The sequence below is a fragment of the Sturnus vulgaris genome, chromosome 8 (genome assembly GCF_052056855.1).
Source record: "Sturnus vulgaris isolate bStuVul1 chromosome 8, bStuVul1.hap1, whole genome shotgun sequence".
Taxonomy (NCBI): Eukaryota; Metazoa; Chordata; class Aves; order Passeriformes; family Sturnidae; genus Sturnus; species Sturnus vulgaris.
Genome location: NC_142250.1, coordinates 36,290,202 through 36,296,021, shown reverse-complemented (window position 1 = coordinate 36,296,021; position 5,820 = coordinate 36,290,202). Strand labels below are relative to the sequence as shown.

Sequence of the window (5,820 nt, the reverse complement as noted above, 5' to 3'; positions counted from 1 at the left end):
TGCACGAGGAGCTCTCCTCTAACATTTCTGGGGTGTAACTGGAGAGTTCTCACTCAGTGCCAGCCAGAGATGAAGCTCTTCCGATTCAGGAAGTCAAAAACAAACAAAAAAAAGAAACAAAAAGAAACAGGAGTTGTGAATTCAGGCACTCACCCATAACTTCTGCTCAGCACCAAATCTGTCGACTCGTTTGCTTTTCTCTCCTTCTAGACTGGGAGCAGTGCAAAACAGATGCTCTGGAATGATTCATTTTCATATCTGCTATTGTTCAGTGGCTCTGGCAGCACCTCCACCACGAGCAATGGTCCTGTCACAGCTCCAAATTGGCTTTAGGAGCTGTTCTGCCAAGCTAAAAGGCAGCAATCAGAAATACATCACTGCTCTCTGCCTTTCCCAGGGCTGGCCAAGGCAGTTTAAAGGTGAGAGGGCTGAAAATATGGCTCAACCCCACCTTAGCTCTTCCTAAAGAGCATCTTCCTGATGCCATCAGCTCCTTTAATCATCCTCTTTAATTTGAGGGGGAATCAAGCAATAATTGCAGAGCAGGAGCACTGTGCCTGCAGTGCTGTTTCCAGCAGCATTGAGGTTTTTAGCAAGTGAGATCCTCACTGAGGTAATGCTGCAGGGAGGTGAGGTGGTGGCTGCTGTTATTAATTATTATTATTATTATTAATGTATTGATTGGGGGGAAAAGCCTGGGTTCTGCTTCCAGCTCTGCCACAGAGCCTCGATGTGACCTTGAGCTTCTCCTTTTCTCCATCCCATTTCCCCACCTGCAAAGCTGCAATAACAATTCCTCATCCTCACCTTCCTGCTGGGATGGGCCACACGGGTTAACTTTGGACAGGACACTGGAGTGTTTGTCCTGAATCCATTTTTGGGATAACACAGGAATCACACCTCTGCTCTGAAAGAGAGTTTGCCTTGAAAAAAAAAAAAAAAACAAACAAGAAAATCAATAAAATTTCTGTAGGAGAATGGCTCAGAAGCTCCAATAACCCTCCCCATGCACTGATATTTTTGGTATCTATGAGAGCCATGCAATAACTGAGGTTTGAAGGGGTGGCTGAGGTTGAATAATCCACCCAGATTAAAAGCTGGAAGTTGCTATTCCCACATTATAAAAGTGCACGATTTGCCTGTGCTTAATGTAAAACAGGGCCCAGAATGGCTCAGGTCAGGACAATCCTGGGATTCAGCACTGGGAAAAGCTCCTTTCTCAGGGCAATCAAGGGCAGTTCTCCAGTTCTGTCCATCCTCATCTGAATTTCCACCCAATTCCAGCAGCCTTTACTCATCCTTTGATTAAACCCCAGGATTCTTGAGCCATTCTGGAAATTTCTGCATCTGTTTCTCTTCCCCTTCAGTCTTATTCTCCTCTTTCATCCTCTTCACCTTCTTCCACACAATATTCCATGAAAGACTTCCTGCTTCTCCTGACAGTGAGGGTGGAGCAGTTTATTCACACAGATATTTAATGTCTATTTTGACACAAATGACTCTCAGATCCACCTCCCTGCTCCCACTTTGCCTCCTTTCATTCAGCCTTGCCTTTCCCTCTCTCTGTTGACGCCTCTTCCTGCAAATCCTAATTTAAAGAGACCAAAACTGGAGTCTTGCTCTTTCCTCTTAAGCATCCTTCCTTCCCAAATTTGCTGTCAGCCCTGTCAATACTCTCATTTTCCTGCCATCCAGGGCTATAAATGAGGTGATGACAACCCATCTTTACTATTTTTATATTTACTTTTATTTAATATATTTATATTAAATACTTTAACGGTGACTTGGCTGACAGAGATATGAAGAGAACGAGTATCTGTGCTATTATTTGTAAATGTAGCCATGAAACTTTGATTTTTGTCAGGAAAAAATGCTATGGCAATAGAAACTTCTGCCTGGACGTGCTAATTCCAAAATGTGGAAATAAATCCTGTTATCCTACTCCCACACACAGCTCCCATGTTCCAATTATTAATTCAGGGGAAAGAGCAGAAAATCTTGTGAAAAATCCGATTTAAGTGTATTTAGATTAAACCACAGATCTCCGAGATTTTCTGTAAATTTTCTGGGAAATAAATAAAAAAAAAAAAAAAAAAAAAAAAAGAGAGAAATATTGGGGAAAATATTACAAGTATTAGCAAAATATGGGGGTTTTTTAATCCCTAATTTGAAGAGGATGCCAATGGATGATTTATAAGATGAAAGATGAAAGTTTATACATTAGGTTTGGACTTTTAGGAAAGCAATGGCTTCCCAATTCCCAGGTGCATCCCTCTCCTGCTTTCCCAGCCCCAAGAAGGTGTGACAGAAATAAACCCCACTTGTATTATGGACAAGAGTAAAACTGTAAATTTACACCCCCCCAGTAACAGAGGCCTTAATCCAGACACTTCCACGATATCAAACTGCTGGAATTCTGTCCCCCATGAGCTTTCTGCTTTGCTGGGAGCAGCATCAGGAGCTCACTGGGCAGCTCAGCCTCCCATCCATCACTGGAGCATCTGCTCCTGCTCCTCAGGAGCCCAGCAGGAGCCTTGTTCTTCCCTGCTCCCTGCCCAGGTGCTGGTGTCAGGCACAGGCAGGCAAAAGGAAAGCTCATAAATCAACCAAGAGCAGGAGGAGGAAGATCAGAGAGTGTGAGACCAAAACGTGGCTCTTCCCACTGCTGGAAAGGACATTCCTGGTTATTAGTGCAGGAATTCCTGGGAAAAATCCCATTTCAATGGATTTGTTTGTAAATCACAGCCACTGTAGGATTCCCAAGGTTTTCTGCTTCTCTTCCTGCTGGCTACAAGAGTTTTTTTAAGATGATAATTCCTGCCTTGTCCTGCCAGGCTCTGTCCCATGGAGGGGCTGCTTTGCTGCCAGGCTGTCCTGCTGCTGTAAATGCTCTCAGGATGCCCCAAAGGCCTCTCCACTCTGTCAGGAAATGAGTGAGCATCTCTCTTTATCTGTACAAGATGCTGGTTTCTACACATTCCTTTTTAATTTAAGTCCTGGAAGGAAGGGAGGCATTGTCTGGAAAAAAGCATCCACTGCTGTCTGCCAGGTCTTGAGGAGCATCAGCTAAAGTTGGGCTTTGGTTTAAAGAGTGTTCAAAGTTCATGATAACCATGAAATCACTGCTGGCAGCTGTGCAGAGGTTGTTTCAGTCCTGCAAAGATATTGGACATAGATGAGCCAATTAAATCTGAGCTGGCTGATTTCATTGAATGCAAATGCTTCAAAAAGGTCTGGGTGATCCTGGGTGCTGGCAGGAAAAGAAAGGAGCTCTTCCCAGGAAACACAGCTGGAAATCAGGAACAGAGCTGAGCAATCCTTTGCAGTCACACTGATTTGGGATTCCAGCCTTGTTGGTAGCACGAAGGAAAGCAAAGTTTGTCATTTTCTTTCCAAAAATTGAGAGCACACCCTGGCACTGTGACACGATGTTCGTTTGGTGGCAGAGACTTCAATCTCTGCCTGTGATCTCCTGGAGTCCCCATTGCAGAATTTCAGGTGTTTACTGCTCAGACATGTCCCTGAGTGCCACATCCAGAGGGGTTCTGACACTTCCAGGGATGGTGAATCCTTGATTTATGTGAGAATGCTCAGGCAGAGGCTTCTCCTTTAACAGCAACAACAACAACAACTATTGTTATTATTGTCATCATTACATTAATAATATTAATAGTATTAATGCTATTGATATGATATCGATTATGATAATAATAACAGTAACAGTGATCAAAGAAACCCTTGGACTTCAGGGCTGCTGCTGGTGGCTGCTGTGCCCTGGAGTGGGTGTGAGGCCCTAGAGCCTATAAATACACTCCTGCAGTTTATTCCATATCAGAGCACTTTGATTTACTCAGGAAATAAAGCATCTCCTCCTGCTCCATTCAAATGTTATATACAGATTTAATCACGAGCCCCGAGATACTTCACATTACTCACAAAGCTGAGCTTTTGTACTTCTCACATTCCTTCCCTTTGCCTGTTTTTTTTCTTTAAGTACCCATACGATTAAACTAAAAAAAAACTAAAAAAAAAAAAACCCAATCCTAAAAAAAAAAAAAAAAAAGGCAGCAGCCAAATACAGGGCTGCAAATTATATTTTTCTTTTAAGACTCTTATTTTTTAGACATGATCTGGGGGACTCACCTCAATTCCTGAGTGCTTGGGACTGCTTGTGCACTATGAGACACGCTCTGTCATTGGCATGGAGAACATTCTAATGCAGGACTGAATGCCACGAGTGACTCAACAATGCAGTAACAAAACGGTGCAGTGCCTGCTGGGGGGGAAAATGGGTGAAACAAGCAGGAAGGGAACAGAAGGAAGATCTGGATTCAATTCAGGAGAAGAATGAGGTCCCCATTCTAGAAGCAATAAAAGCTTAGGAAAAGGAGTAGAGAAAGAGAAGGGAAAAAGGAGAAGGAAGAAACAAAGATTTGAAAGGGTCACACCTTTTAGAGATACTGATGTGGAGCACCAAAGCCTTGTCAGGGCTGAACTCCTGAACTTTGTGAGGTGCCAAATGAATCATCCCCTTCCCTGGGCTCCAGCTCCCCCTCTCCAGCCCTTCCTCACTGAGTGCCCCCCAAAAGGAGCTGATGGGTCCCCGGCTCTGAGCTGTGATTCTCTCTTGGAGAGCCCTGTGGAGCAGGAGGGAGGCAGCAGAAGGAGAGGCAGGTGCAGCAGCTGAGCTCCAAGCTGCTCCAGCAGCTGCAGAGGGGCTGGCTGAGCTGCTCCTGCTGCAAACACACACTCGTGGATTGTGCTCTCACAATCTCCTGAAAGCCTGGGGCATCCTGCCTGCACAGCACAATCCCAGGAAAAGTTCTCCTGTGCCTTTACGAAGGTGTTGGCAGAATGAAGAGACTGAGGGAGGATCTTGAGAAGTGCCTCAACTGTTTTCTAAGACATTTTCTAATATATTTCCTAATTTTCTGTTTTCTAATACATTTTCTAGAATCACAGAATCGCAGACTGGTTGGGGCTGGAAGAGACCTTAAAGCCCATCTTGTTCCACACCTCCCACTGTCCCAGGAGCTCCAAGCCCAATGTCCAACCTGGCCTTGGGCACTGCCAGGGATCCAGGGGCAGCCACAGCAAATCTGGGAATTCCATCCCAGCTCCTCCCCAAACTCCCAGGGAACAATTCCTGCCCAAAATCCCATCCATCCCCGTCCTCTGGTAATGGGAAGCCATTCCCCCTTTTTATGGCACTCCAGGCTCTTGCAAATCCATTGAGGTGTCCATCACCCTCAACTGTCCTGTGCTGACCTGGAGATGAGCTTTGATGCAAGGCCACAATCATCCCGTGAAAAAATGAGCATTAAACTATTAAAATACTAAACATTATTTCAGCACCCTCAGCAAAGGCACTGCAGGCACAAAATACTCGTTTGGCAACAAACATGCCCAAAAATCCCCCATAGAAAAGACACCAAACTTGAACTGGGATGGTTTAAATCTCTTCCCTGGCTCCTCTGGAAGTCCTGGAAATCCTCAGTGGAAGCCTCTGGGCTGGCAAAGGTGCCTGGTTAGAAGATGGCCACGCCACAGAGCCAGGTTCAAGGTATAAAAAAGAGGCAAGGATTTCAAACTTTGCTCATAGATATTCTTCAAGTGGTGTTTAATACCGCTCCTTTTGTTTGTTTTGACAATGGATCTTATCTTTTGGTAAGGGCTGTGTTCAGGACTATTATTACCCTCTATAAAAGCCTCATAGTCTTTCTTTCCACTTGTTCAGCACACCAAAGTGGCACAGCAAATTTAATCGAAGAACGCAGCTCCAGGGAGAGCCTTTGGAGACTCTCCCCTTTTTCATAATGC

At 44.6% G+C, this 5,820-nt stretch overlaps 1 long non-coding RNA gene across 1 annotated transcript; it reads right to left on the bottom strand.

The window, feature by feature from the left end:
* Positions 1–1,724: 1,724 nt before the first annotated feature.
* Positions 1,725–4,270, bottom strand: LOC148223064 (uncharacterized). The gene is made up of 2 exons (XR_015805036.1): positions 4,144–4,270; positions 1,725–3,607 (listed from the first exon to the last, which is right to left on the bottom strand). It is a non-coding gene; the product is annotated as an uncharacterized LOC148223064 (long non-coding RNA).
* Between the last annotated feature and the right edge of the window lie 1,550 nt (positions 4,271–5,820).